This window comes from Triticum dicoccoides, chromosome 1A (assembly GCF_002162155.2).
Source record: "Triticum dicoccoides isolate Atlit2015 ecotype Zavitan chromosome 1A, WEW_v2.0, whole genome shotgun sequence".
Classification (NCBI taxonomy): domain Eukaryota; kingdom Viridiplantae; phylum Streptophyta; class Magnoliopsida; order Poales; family Poaceae; genus Triticum; species Triticum dicoccoides.
The window spans coordinates 172445322-172460563 of NC_041380.1; positions in this window are offsets into that span (position 1 = coordinate 172445322).

Consider the following 15242-nt stretch of genomic DNA (forward strand, 5'->3'; position numbering starts at 1 on the left):
CCCCCGGTCAGTGCTTCTCTATGTGTTGGTCCAACCTGAGCGATGTCCGGCGCCCCCTGGGAAACCAGGGTCAATGCCAACCCGACGTCTGGCTCATCCTGTGTGCCCTGAGAACGAGATATTGCAGCTCCTATTGGGATTTGTCGGCACATCTGGGCGGCTTTGCTGGTCTTGTTTTACCATTGTCGAAATATCTTGTAACCGGGATTCCGAGGCTAATCGGGTCTTCCAGCTATCAAGAATATCATTCGTTGACCGTGAGAGCTTGTGATGGGCTAAGTTGGGACACCCCTGCAGGGTTTTGAACTTTCAAAAGCCGTGCCCATGGTTATGGGCAGATGGGAATTTGTTAATGTCCGGTTGTAGAAAACTTGACACTTAACTTAATTAAAATGCATCAACCATGTGTGTAGCCGTGATGGTCTCTTTTCGACGGAGACCGTGAAGAGAACACGATCTCATGTTATGCTTGAACGTAAGTAGTCTAGGGTCACTTCTTGATCATAGATTCTCGAACGTGCTTTGCCTTCTCTTCTCGCTCTCATTTGCGTATGTTAGCCACCAGATATGCTAGTGCTGGCTACAGCTCCACCTCATACCTTTTACCTACCCATAAGCTTAAATAGTCTTGATCGCAGGATTGTGAGATTTCTGAGTCCCTATGACTCATAGATTACTTCCAAAACCAGTTGTAGGTGCCGATGATACCGTGCAGGTGACGCAACCGAGCTCAAGGAGGATCTTGATGAAGATCTTGTTCATCGTGTTGTTTCGTTTCAGTTGATCAGTAGTGGAGCCTAGTCGGGGCGATCGGGGATATTTTGCATTAGGGGTAGTCTTCTTTTATTTTGGTTCCATAGTCGGACCTTGATTTATTCTGGATGATCTATTGCTATATTTATGTATTGTGTGAAGTGGCGATTATAAGCCAACTCTGTACCTCTTTCTTATTCAGTACATGGGATGTGTAAAGATTACCCCTCTTGCGACATGCCTACAATGCGTTTATGCCTCTAAGTCGTGCTCCGAGACATGGGAGATATAGCCACATCGTGGGTGTTACACGAAGAATCTTTGCGTGAACCTGCTAGGCTTCTTGGGCATGTATGGGAAGACAAAAGATACGCCGGAAGCACGGGAGGACCAACAACATGTGCACGGAAAATACGACATGCCTCCAAAGCAGTATGATGGTCCTGCCAGCTACGCTCTTACCAAAGAAGAGAAGGAAATCTTCTTTGAATGCCTTCTCAGTATGAAGGTCCTGTCTGGCTTCTCGTCAAATATGATAATAAATATGGCAGAGAAAAAGTTCCAGAACCTATAGTCTAATGACTGCCACGTGATTATGACGCAACTGCTTTCGATTGCATTGAGGGGGCTTCTACTGGAAAACGTTATTTTAGGCATTGTGATGCTATGTGCATTCCTGAATGCAATCTCTCAGAAGGTGACCGATCCAGAAATCCTACCAAGGTTAAGGAGTGATCTAGTGCAATGTCTTGTCAGTCTCAAGCTGGTGTTCCCACCATCCTTCTTCAATATCATGACGCACGTCCAAGTTCATCTAGTCGAAGAGATTATCATTCTAGCCCTTGTATTTCTACAAAATATTTTCCCCTTTGAGAGGTTCATGGTAGTCTTAAAGAAATATGTTCGTAACCATGATAGGCCAGAAGGAAGCATCTCCACAGGCCATCAAACAAAGGAGGTCATTGGGTTTTGTGTTGACTTCATTGTTGACCTTAAGAAGATTGGTCTCCCTCAATCGCGGTATGAGGGGAGACTGACTGGAAAAGGCACCGCTAGGAGCATACTCAATAATATGTAGGGACGGGCATTCTTGGTCTCAAGCACACTACATAGTTCTGCAGAATTCTACCTTGGTGACCCCGTATGTCAATGAACACAAGAATATTCTGAGCTCCAAACACCCAGAGCAGTGTGACGACTGGATTACATGTGAACACATCAGGATTTTCGACAGTTGGTTGCAAACACATCTCATGGGTGACAACACAGTTTTTGATGAGCTATACTCGTTGGCCTGGGGACCATCTTCGACTGTATTGACATACAAAGGGTACGAGATAAATGGTAATACATTTTACACGATCGCCCAAGATCGAAAGAGCACCAACCAAAATAGTGGTGTCCACTTAGATGTAGCAACCAAGAGGGGAAAGGACACATGGTTACATAGTGGACACATGGGAACTTGACTATGGACATGATTTTAAGGTCCCTTTGTTTCAGTACAAATCGGTCAATCTGTCAGGAGGCGGGGTACAGGTAGACCCACATACGAAATGACAACATTGGATTTGAAAAATCTTGGGTACACAGACGAACCATTCTCCCTAGCCAGTGATGTGGCGCAGGTTTTCTATGTGAAGGATATGTCTACCAAACTGAGAAAAAGAAAACAGCAGGAAGTGAATATGTCATACGATAAGCCAAAGTGCCACATAGTTCTTTCAGGAAAAAGAGACATCATGGGAGTGGAGGGCAAGATAGACATGTCTGAAGCTTATGAAAAGTTTCATGAAATTCCTCCCTTCAAAGTCAAGGCAGACCCAAGCACCCTGTTAAATGATGAAGATTATCCACGGTTATAGCGCGATAAGCAAAGGACACAAGCGAAGATAAAGAGAAAACTTTCTCTCCACAACTATTATGATGATGCCTTTGATATAGAATATCACTGTAGTTACTTGTGAAGAAATGAAATGCCTTTTGTAACAGATGAGTTTTGGTATGAAACATTGATACTTCGAAAGAGATTGTGCGTTTTGTACCCAAAGTGCATCCAGTTTTTGCAACCCGTTCATCCCCCACGCATCCCTAGCATAGCGAACGCGCAACTTTCCCCCTCCGGTTCATCTCTCCGGAAACGCGAAACACCGGGGATATTTTCACAGATGTTTCCCCCTACACCAGTACCACCTCATACCGCGTTAGGGCACCCCTAGCATCGATAATTGGTATGTCATGCATCGCTATGCATCTATTTGCTAGACACCAAGACCAACGCCGCTGCTACCCAGTACGACTATGTTGTTGACGACCCCTCTCTCTTGCCAGAGCAACCAGGCAAGCCCCCCCCCTTTGATCACCAGATATCGCCTACTCTTCTCTTTACTTCTTGCATTAGAGTAGAGTAGCATGTTACTGCTTTTCGTTAAACCTATCCTTGTCACATCCCTAGCTTATGGCTTTGCACCAGGGTTTCCCTTCATGTGTGCATCATGTTTAAATTTTATGAAAGTTGAAATGGGGATGACAGAACCCCCAGCCCCCCCTGAAAATACCAGGTTCAACTGAAAAACATTTCAATGAACCCAAAATGCCCTTCACAAAAGTTCATCATTTTTGAATTGGTCTAGAACCTCTCCCAAAAATGGTGCACATTTTTCTAGGCCATTCTGGATTTCTGAATTAAATCATTACGTATTTGCATGTGGGCATTTAAATACTATAAAATATTTAAAATGCTCAAATAATCATAAACTAAAATGTTTACTGTTGGATATATTCTAAACAGTAGCCATGATTAGTTTCATGATTTTTGGAAGTGCCTAGATATTTTTAATAAAGCCCAACAGTTACAGAAATAATAGAAAACAGAAACATTAAATAAAAGAGAGGAGAGAACCTCACCTGGACTCACCTGTCGCAGCCCAGCTGGCCAACCCATCTGGCCGGCCCAGCCCAGCGCCCCCCCCCTTGTCATCTTCCTCCTTTGCCAGGAGGACGAACAGGTGCGTGGCGGGCGCCGACGCTGCCCCGGCCACCTCCTGCTTCCCCGGCCACCTCCTGCTTCCCCGGCCCCTCCTAGACGACGCCACGGAGCGCCACGTAGCCCCTGGTTGTCTCTCACTCTCCTCGCTCCTTTCCCCCTCCTCTGTTTCTCGCACGTAGCCACCGAGCAGAGCCCGTCGCCGCCGTTCGCCATAGCCGTGGCCACTGGCCACCCCACGCAATCCCGACGCGCCAGAAGCTCCGCCACGTTGTCTTCTTCATCCTCGATGAGCCACGCAAGCCGGGAGGGCCTGGAACGTCGCCATCGCCGTCGTCTTCCACCTCGGGCTCCGACCACCACCGCCGTCGATTTGCCGCACGCAGGACGTCCCCGAGCACACTGGCCTGCTCTGCGAGTCCGTCGTGAGCCCCTCTTCCTCTCCCCTCACCTCTCTCTCTCACACGTGCCCTGTAGCCGCTGCCCCGCGAGTGCCCGAAGCCGCCATCCGCCATGGCCGGCGAGCTCCGTGCCCCCGAGCACCTCCGCCTCGCGTAGTAGCTCCGACGTGCTCCTGCTGCCCCGTAGCTACCGCCTGTGCTCTCCGTTCGCTCGAACGCGAGCTGCAGCCCCACGCCCACGCTATCCCGAACTCCGACCGCCGCCGAAGTCGACGCTGCGCTCGACTCGGGCCACGTCTCACCCTCCCGATGCTACCAATGGATGCGTGCAAGCGCCAGCAACCCATAGCCGCAAACCTCGCTCGAAACCGTTGTCCGTAGCTCAAACCCGAGCCCCTCCGCCGCACCTATCATCGCCGGCGTCGAGCTGCCGGCGAGTTAGCCTCAGTTGACCAGGGGGTTGACCTCCCCTGGGTCCATGACATGCGGGCCCTGCCCGGCTAACTAATCTAGTTTAGGTTTAAACTAAATTAGCTTAACCTAGGTTAGTACTAATTAAACTAGGTTAGTTTAGTTAGTCACTGACATGTGGGCCCACGCCCACTGACACTTTTAGTTAGGATTAAATTAGCACTAGTAGTCTTTGTTAATTAGTCTAGTCACTGACCAGTGGGTCCCATCGTTAGTTTGACTATGCCACGTCATCATTGACCTGGCCCACCGGTCAGCCTCTGTTTTCGCCCTGTGCCACTGACATGTGGACCCTACTGGTCAGGTTTGACCTGGACCATTGCCTTTGACCTGCTGACGTCACCACGACATCATGCTGACGCAATAAGTATTTTCTGGATTTATTTTTATACAGGAAATTCCAGAAAATGCTACAAACTTCAAAAATTCATAGAAATTCAACCGTAACTCCAAATTAAATAATTTATATATGAAAAATGATCAGAAAAATCCAATCTATGCATCTGTACCGTTTTCATGCATCTTAGAACAACTTATAGCTGCTGTTTAGCACAAATCTTATAAATGGCATTTAAACCCTCACATATGGAGTTTGAATTTGAATCCTGGATTCAAACCAACTCCATTTAACTTGCTGCTAGTTGCATTAGCCCAATCAACAGCATATTGCCATATCATGATCATGCATCATATTGTGCATTGCATTGATTGTGTTTCTTCCTTGTTTGTCGGTATTTGTCCCCTCTCAGTAGACGATGTTCCGACGATGAGATCGATGACACCGATGAAGAGCTATATCATCGTCAGAAGTGCCAGGAAAGCAAAACCCCCTTGTTCATTCTGATACAACGCTACTCTCTCGCTCCTGCTCTCTTTTACTGCATTAGGAAAACACCGATTCATCTGTTACTTGTTGCGGTAGCTGAACCCCTTTATCCTTTGCATGACCTGTCATTGCCACAGTAAATAGATGAAACCCACTAGCATGAGTAGGAGTTGTTTGAGCCCTGTTGTGCCTACTCATTCATGCTTGTTTGTCATGCCTGCTACTGCTTAGAGTTGAGTCAGGTCTGATTCATCGGGGATGAATCGGAGGAGTGGGAGCATGTCCTACCGTTGAGAGCTAAGTGTGTGAACCACGATTTGGTAAAGGTAGCGGTGAGAGGCCATGTAGGAGTACATGGTGGGTTGTCTCATTGCAGCCGTCTTCAGGAACTGAGTTCTGTGTTTGTGATCCATGACTAGTTACTACCACACATTGGGTTCCGGTAACTCGACCCCTCTCGACTTATTAATCAACATGATCTCTGTCCAGGAGTTGCAACTAGTTTCTGGTGTTTGTAGGTAGTGTTAGTAGTCTACCAAGTGGCACCCTGTACAGGTGGGCTTGGGACAGACTAGGCACAGTGGCCCGGTGTACCAAGTAGCACCCGGATGGTGGGCTTGGGAACCCTGCACACATCGTTTGGGGCCGTGAGCGACACCCCGGCCGGATCTCCTTGGGGATGGAACCCGAATAGGCGATAAACCTGGACGAGAGACTTGTGTGGTTAGTCAGGTCATGGCCGACTCCCTCGCCAGGCTTCCGCTTGAAGGTTGCCGAGATACATGAGGTGTACATGGCGGTAAGTGGCGAGAGCGTGTGTGAAGAAGTACACCCCTGCAGGGTTAATATGATCTATTCGAATAGCCGTGTCCGCGGTAAAGGACTTCTGGGTTGCCTGTACAGTTCATAGACAAGTGAAAGTGGATACTCTAAAATACGCAAGATAAGCGTGAGTGCTATGGATGGCGTTCTCGTAGGGAGACAGGAGCGGATCCATAGTGGTGTATTGATATGGTGAATATGTGGACTCGTGTGCGCCACCTCAAAAGAGTTACTTGCAGTCGTAGTTCAGGATAGCCACCGAGTCAAAGCTGGCTTGCTGCAGTTAAACCCCACCTTCCCCTTTGTTGATAATGATGCATATGTAGTTAGTTCTGATGTAAGTCTTGCTGGGTACATTTGTACTCATGTTGCTTAATTTATGTTTTTGCAGAGAGACTTCAGTCTCGCTAGTAATACCGCGTGGACTTTGACGTTTAGCTTGTTACCTCAGCTACGATCTTGTGCCCTCGGCAGGATCTGGTAGATAGTCAGGCTTCTCAGCCTTTTTCATTTGTAGATGTCTGTACTCAGACATGTTAAGCTTTCGCATGTGCTTGGACTTGTATGCTCTGATTGTTGGGTCATGAGACCCATGTTTGTAATATCTCGCTCCTCAGAGCCTATTGAATAAATACTTGAGTTGTAGAGTCCTGTTGTGATGCCATGTATTATTTGCACATATCGAGCATATTGTGTGTATGTTATTGAAATGCTTGGTATGTGTGGGATCTGACTATCTAGTGGTTTATCCTTAGTAGCCTCTCTTACCGGGAAATGTCTCCTAGTGTTTCCACTGAGCCATGGTAGCTCGCTACTGCTCCAGAACACCTAGGCTGGCCGGCATGTGTCCTTCTTCGTTCCTGTGTCTATCCCCTCGGGGAAATGTCACGCGATGAATTCCGGAGTCCTGTTATCCCGCTACAGCCCGGTTCACCGGAGTCCTGCTAGCCCAGTTGCTACAGCCTGGATTCACTCGCTGATGACCGACACGTTCGATGCTGGGTCATGGATGCCTGTCCCTGTAAGTTAGTGCCACTTTGGGTTCACGACTAGCCATGTCAGCCCGGGTTCTTTGTCATATGGATGCTAGCAACACTATCATATACGTGAGCCAAAAGCGCAAACGGTCCCGGGCCAGGTAAGGTGGCACCCGTGGGAATACCGTGCGTGAGGCCGCAAAGTGATATGATGTGCTACATGCTAGATCGGTGTGACTTAGGATCGGGGTCCTGACAGCTTTTGGTATCAGAGCTTGACTGCCTGTAGGATTACCAAGCCAAACTGGTCGAAGTTGAGTTTAGAAATGCTTTAGTTATATAAGGGAATTGATTGTGGGATGGAACGTAAGGCTCTTTTTACTCCTTATACCTTATGCCATTCTGATCTCAGTCATCTTATCTTTCCTACGGGGTTAAGGAACCAGGCTTACTCTTCTTTCTATTAGGATCACGTGTTAGTAATCCGTAGATTTATAAGATTGTTGGATTTAAGTCTCAGTTCAGTTCCTACTACTTCTGTATGTTAACTGTTGATCTCCAAACCTTGATATTATGATGATCAAGTGGTTATGCCACCATTTTGTAGCATGTCTCAAATCTTTTCGAGCATTTACAGCCGTTATGCTGTCCGAGTCATCCCAGGTTTCTAAATAGTCTGAAGCAATTTGCAAATCCCTTCCTCCCGTTTCGATGTTCCTTTGGGCCAGATTAACCACACTAATCGGTGAGTTGAGGTACTCTGTTGCCTTGACATATATGTTGGACTTATTATTATGACCCTAGGTGTCTAGAGTATCACCTAGTAATCCAGTCATGCCTTGTGTTCCCAGTGTGATGATTCTGGCTATCATTCTCGAAAGCATCCCGTGATGCCAGTTAGTAGTAGGTATTCTACTCCTGGGTTTCTGAGCCCAAGATTCACCCTACTTACTTCATGTTGATAGTAATTGCTAGTGCCTTTAGGATATTAGTAACCTTTGCAATAGTCCTCGAGGTCCGTGGTATATCGTTCTTCCAAATACCATGAACCATTCTTGGCAGGAGTTCTTTTGAACCAAAAGATCACAACTAGAGTGCTTTTGATGAGTTCTCCATTCTATATTGTGAATCTGCCAGTTCTACCTCTCTGCATGGGTTATCCGGAAGAAATATATTGAACTTCGTTCGACATGCTAAACCATGCATCCACAACTCAGAAAATCGTATGTTCCTTTGAGTTGTCCCGCTCTAGTTGTCTTCTGACCCTCGTCTATCAATTGATAGTCAAGAGTATATGTGCATTCGTTCTTCGATGTTTTTTAATCTTGTGGTTCGTTAAGCCATTCTATCCAGGATGACTAGGAGAAATGAACTCCAGTACCTCATCCATATCTAGGATTGGGTCAAAGCAGTTGTACTCTGCAGATCAAGTTGCTAATCCAACTTTTGTTCTGTTCTACCTTGGAGTATTACCATCTTTATATCAAGAATATCATGGGAATTGCACACCATCCTATGAACTCTTGATACAGTGATACTCTCTCCATCATTATTCATTTCTCGTTTCCTGTGTTGTTGCAACCGGAATGCCGACAAGTGAATCGTGATGTGTGAAATCAATACTCCCAGCAACTTTGTTGCTTGGTAGTTAATGGACAATAATTTCATTCTTAGCGTGTTGGATCTCGAATCATCATTCTAAGATAGATTGTGCTACCTAGTCCTTATTTCCGGGTACACTCTTCAATCAATGAGTTGAGATCGTATCGGTCCCTCGCTCTTTTGATCATATCGTCTTTCCCTAAAAAGCAAGATCGTTCTCGAGTTTAGTAGCATATCGGTGGTTCGTGATTTTCCGAATATCTTCTCGGTAGTATCACTAGGTCGTCACCTGACTGTTATGTTGAGCTCATGATCAAGTTGGTTTTCTTATAAACCACCCCTTCTCCAAGAATCCGTGTTGGATACCCCTGAGCTAGTTGGTTAAGCTAAACAAAAACTTGGAGAGTTGGAAGATAAAAGCTTACCTAACTTAGTCGTTTCCAAGGGATATCCTGGTATTGGTGTGTTAGTTGAAGAAAGATGATATCTTCATTGATTAGTCCCTGTGATCAGTTGTTGGACCATTATCTTATAAAACCTTTGCTTTGAGTATGGGCTATCGTTAAATCAAATCAGAACCAACGATGTTCGTAATGTTGTCTTACTCGTGGCTGTCCCTCGAGCATACACCATTATATCTTTTGGTCTGACCAATACTATCACCTTATTCTCATAATTATGGAATTACATTTTTATGGAAACCTGGATGAAATGTTGTTGAGCCCATCAGCAGCATTTTATCTTCTCCATGATCATGTTGAACATCCATCTAGTGTCGGAGACTTTTGTAAACATTACCTACGTGTTCCATGCATGAGGTATATGTTCGGATGAAAGAAGTGACTTCCTCTTATACACGTGCATTTGGTGAAAGTTGCCGCCGTGAATTTGAGAAAGTTAGTTTTGCTTCCTCTGGAATCATCCCAAGTCAGTCATGCACACGTGCGAAGTATTCTGTGGTCTGGAGACTTGCAACCTTCATTCCATATGTGTCCCGAGCACACCAAGCCACTGATTGGTTTGTTCAAGGAGAAGAAGTTTCTTCATAAGAGCTAATCATATGACTTATGCAAGGACTTTGTTATCCACGGTGATGGTTCCCAACCAGAACTCGGTAGTGTTTTATTGTAAGACTACCACGTGGTCATGCTTGTCTAGGACAGCGTGTTCACATGTGTGTAGCAGAACCAGCTCATGTTTTGGAGTTTGCTATCCTAGTTCATTTCCCGAGAATCTCGCAACGTCATCTCGTCGATTTGTGTTGCAAACTTTCATTTTCTTCCTAGACTCGATGAGTCTGGAATATCCTGACACCAACCAGATCTGAATCTCAGGCAGATATGATGGTTGGAACATTTCCCAAGAACTATAATATTGGTCCCTCGATAACCGATAAGGTGGATGTCGTGGCCAACACACCCAGCCGGAAGACCTATTATTGTAGTATCTTGATAGAAGAAGTTGGCCACCTCCCCATAAGGATTTCGTAGGATCTACTCCCTAGTTGTTCCTCATGGATTTTTGTGTTCCTGAAGTCCGACCTTTACTTGATGTTCTAGATACCAAACCATTTCAATGAATGGGATACGCTAGCACATCAAGTAGAACATTAGAAGCGGAGTGCTAATGTCTCTCGGTCGATCATCAAGATTTTGTTTCCTTGGCCTCGCTAAGGTGAAATCTGAGAAGGTGTTATCTTCCTTTGCATCTGCATCATCCATCATTAGCCATCATGGTAGTATGTTGTGTTGCCAGGATCCTTGACACGGATGTTAGTAAAACCTTGATGAATATGGAAATGCTCAAGTTCTTGAGAGCACGCGCAAGCGCTAGGTGTTATCATCAGCACTAACTGGGTTTGCTCTCAGCTTCCTCGGTTATGCTATAACCTTTTCAAATAGTGGACTCACCCTCTACTGTTGAGCTTCTCCCCAGTTACTAAAATTATCACTTGTGTTGTCTTCAACAAGGTAATCCACATCATCCATTCTAGTATGAGTATGCCATTCCTTCGAACCCCGCCAATTGATTGCTGTGATTTGCCTTAGGCTGATATAGAGAGTCTCAATGATCTCTATATCAAAGGTAATTCTTTTTGCCACTTAAGGTAATAATCTACGAATCACCCTCCTCCAGGATGTTTCGTTGTGGTATCATGGCAACTCAACTCCTCGCTACGTTGACAATCGTTTACCACCTTCTTAGGTGTGGAATTGTTGTCTACCTAGTGAACCCTCGTCATCTGTTCCACTCCATGCCTCTAGACTTCGTGTCTCAGTTCGAGAGATTTTGTTCTGCCTCATTCTGTGAGTTAATCCCGAGTTGTTCGATCTTCGAGAAGATCGATCCATCTAGAGTCTCCTTCTTCTCTCCTTGTCATGTTAGCTAAAGTTCTCAGAACAAGACGACAAGACAAAGATGGTGATTTAATCAACGTTCATTTGAGGTGCAACCTAGATCGTGAAGATTGCGTTAGTTGCGTGCCCCTTCGTCTTACCCTACGCTTGAATCTCGGGTCGAGATTCTTGTTTAGTGGGGGTGCGTTGTCACATCCCTAGCTTATGGCTTTGCACCAGGGTTTCCCTTCATGTGTGCATCATTTTTAAATTTTATGAAAGTTGAAATGGGGATGACAGAACCCCCAGCCCCCCCCCCCTGAAAATACCAGGTTCAACTGAAAAACATTTCAATGAACCCAAAATGCCCTTCACAAAAGTTCATCATTTTTGAATTGGTCTAGAACCTCTCCCAAAAATGGTGCACATTTTTCTAGGCCATTCTGGATTTCTGAATTAAATCATTACATATTTGCATTTGGGCATTTAATACTATAAAATATTTAAAATGCTCAAGTAATCATAAACTAAAATGTTTACTGTTGGATATATTCTAAACAGTAGCCATGATTAGTTTCATGATTTTTGGAAGTGCCTAGATATTTTTAATAAAGCCCAACAGTTACAGAAATAATAGAAAATAGAAACATTAAATAAAACAAAGGAGAGAACCTCACCTGGACTCACCTGTCGCAGCCCAGCTGGCCAGCCCATCTGGCCGGCCCAGCCCAGCGCCCCCCCTTGTCATCTTCCTCCTCTGCCAGGAGGACGAACAGGTGTGTGGCGGGCGCCGAGGCTGCCCCGGCCACCTCCTGCTTCCCCGGCCACCTCCTGCTTCCCCGGCCCCTCCTAGACGACGCCACGGAGCGCCACGTAGCCCTTGGCTCTCTCTCACTCTCCTCGCTCCTTTCCCCCTCCTATGTTTCTCGCACGCAGCCTCCGAGCGGAGCCCGTCGCCGTCGTTCGCCATAGTCGCGGCCACTGGCCACCCCACGCAATCCCGACGCGCCAGAAGCTCCGCCACGTTGTCTTCTTCATCCTCGATGAGCCACGCAAGCCGGGAGGGCCTGGAACGTCGCCATCGCCGTCGTCTTCCACCTCGGGCTCCGACCACCACCGCCGTCGATTTGCCGCACGCAGGACGTCCCCGAGCACACTGGCCTGCTCTGCGAGTCCGTCGTGAGCCCCTCTTCCTCTCCCCTCACCTCTCTCTCTCGCGCGTGCCCTGTAGCCGCTGCCCCGCGAGCGCCCGAAGCCGCCGTCCGCCATGGCCGGCGAGCTCCGTGCCCCCGAGCACCTCCGCCTCGCGTAGTAGCTCCGACGTGCTCCTGCTGCCCCGTAGCTACCGCCTGTGCTCTCCGTTCGCTGGAACGCGAGCTGCAGCCCCACGCTCGCTCTATCCTAAACTAGGGCCGCTGCCGAAGTCGACGCTGTGCTCGACTCAGGCCACGTCTCACCCTCCCGATGCTACCAATGGATGCGCGCAAGCGCCAGCAACCCATAGCCGCAAACCTCGCTCGAAACCGTCATCCATAGCTCAAACCCGAGCCCCTCCGCCGCACCTATCATCGCCGGTGTCGAGCCGCCGGCGAGTTAGCCTTAGTTGACTAGGGGGTTGACCTCCCCTGGGTCCATGACATGCGGGCCCCGCCCGGCTAACTAATCTAGTTTAGGTTTAAACTAAATTAGCTTAACCTAGGTTAGTACTAATTAAACTAGGTTAGTTTAGTTAGTCACTGACATGTGGGCCCATGCCCACTGACACTTTTAGTTAGGATTAAATTAGCACTAGTAGTCTCTGTTAATTAGCCTAGTCACTGACCAGTGGGTCCCAGCGTCAGTTTGACTATGCCACATCATCATTGACCTGGCCCACCAGTCAGCCTCTGTTTTCGCCCTGTGCCACTGACGTGTGGACCCTACTGGTCAGGTTTGACCCGGACCATCGCCTTTGACCTGCTGACGTCACCACGACATCATGCTGACGCAATAAGTATTTTCTGGATTTATTTTTATACATGAAATTCCAGAAAATGCTACAAACTTCAAAAATTCAAAGAAATTCAACCGTAACTCCAAATTAAATAATTTATATATGAAAAATGATCAGAAAAATCCAATCTATCCATCTGTACCATTTTCATGCATGTTAGAACAACTTATAGCTGCTGTTTAGCACAAATCTTATAAATGGCATTTAAACCCTCACATATGGAGTTTGAATTTGAATCCTGGATTCAAACCAACTCCATTTACCTTGCTGCTAGTTGCATTAGCCCAATCAACAGCATATTGCCATGTCATGATCATGCATCATATTGTGCATTGCATTGATTGTGTTTCTTCCTTGTTTGTCCGTATTTGTCCCCTCTCAGTAGACGATGTTCCGACGATGAGATCGATGACACCGATGAAGAGCTATATCATCTTCAAAAGTGCCAGGCAAGCAAAACCCCCTTGTTCATTCCGATACAAACCTACTCTCTCGCTCCTGCTCTCTTTTACTGCATTAGGACAACACCGATTCATCTGTTACTTGTTGCGGTAGCTGAACCCCTTTATCCTTTGCATGACCTGTCATTGCCACAGTAAATAGATGAAACCTACTAGCATGAGTAGGAGTTGTTTGAGCCCTGTTGTGCCTACTCATTCATGCTTGTTTGTCATGCCTGCTACTGCTTAGAGTTGAGTCGGGTCTGATTCATCGGGGATGAATCGGAGGTGTGGGAACATGTCCTACCGTTGAGAGCTAAGTGTGTGAACACGATTTGGTAAAGGTAGCGGTGAGAGGCCATGTAGGAGTACATGGTGGGTTGTCTCATTGCAGCCGTCTTCAGGAACTGAGTTCTGTGTTTGTGATCCATGACCAGTTACTACCACACATTGGGTTCCGGTAACTCGACCCCTCTCGACTTATTAATCAACATGATCTCTGTCCAGGAGTTGCAACTAGTTTCTGGTGTTTGTAGGTAGTGTTAGTAGTCTACCAAGTGGCACCTGGTATAGGTGGGCTTGGGACAGACTAGGCACAATGGCCCGGTGTACCAAGTAGCACCCGGATGGTGGGCTTGGGAACCCTGCACACATTGTTTGGGGCCGTGAGCGACACCCCGGCCGGATCTCCTTGCGGATGGAACCCGAATAGGCGATAAACCTGGACGAGAGACTTGTGTGGTTAGTCAGGTCGTGCCCGACTCCCTCGCCAGGCTTCCGCTTGAAGGTTGCCAAGATACACGAGGTGTACATGGCGGTAAGTGGCGAGAGCGTGTGTGAAGAAGTACACCCCTGCAGGGTTAATATGATCTATTCAAATAGCCGTGTCCGCGGTAAAGGACTTCTGGGTTGCCTGTACAGTTCATAGACAAGTGAAAGTGGATACTATAAAATACGCAAGATAAGTGTGAGTGCTATGGATGGCGTTCTCGTAGGGAGACGGGAGGGGATCCATAGTGGTGTATTGATATGGTGAATATGTGGACTCGTGTGCGCTACCTCAAAAGAGTTACTTGCAGTCGTAGTTCAGGATAGCCACCGAGTCAAAGCTGGCTTGCTGCAGCTAAACCCCACCTTCCCCTTTGTTGATAATGATGCATATGTAGTTAGTTCTGATGTAAGTCTTGCTGGGTACATTTGTACTCATGTTGCTTAATTTATGTTTTTGCAGAGAGACTTCAGTCTCGCTAGTAATACCGCATGGACTTCGACGCTTAGCTTGTTACCTCAGCTACGATCTTGTGCCCCCGGCAGGATCTGGTAGATAGTCAGGCTTCTCAGCCTTTTTCATTTGTAGATGTCTGTACTCAGACATGTTAAGCTTCCGCATGTGCTTGGACTTGTATGCTCTGATTGTTGGGTCATGAGACCCATGTTTGTAATATCTCGCTCCTCAGAGCCTATTGATTAAATACTTGAGTTGTAGAGTCTTGTTTTGATGCCATGTTGTATTTGCACATATCGAGCATATTGTGTGTATGTTATTGAAATGCTTGGTATGTGTGGGATCTGACTATCTAGTGGTTTATCCTTAGTAGCCTCTCTTACCGGGAAATGTCTCCTAGTGTTTCCACT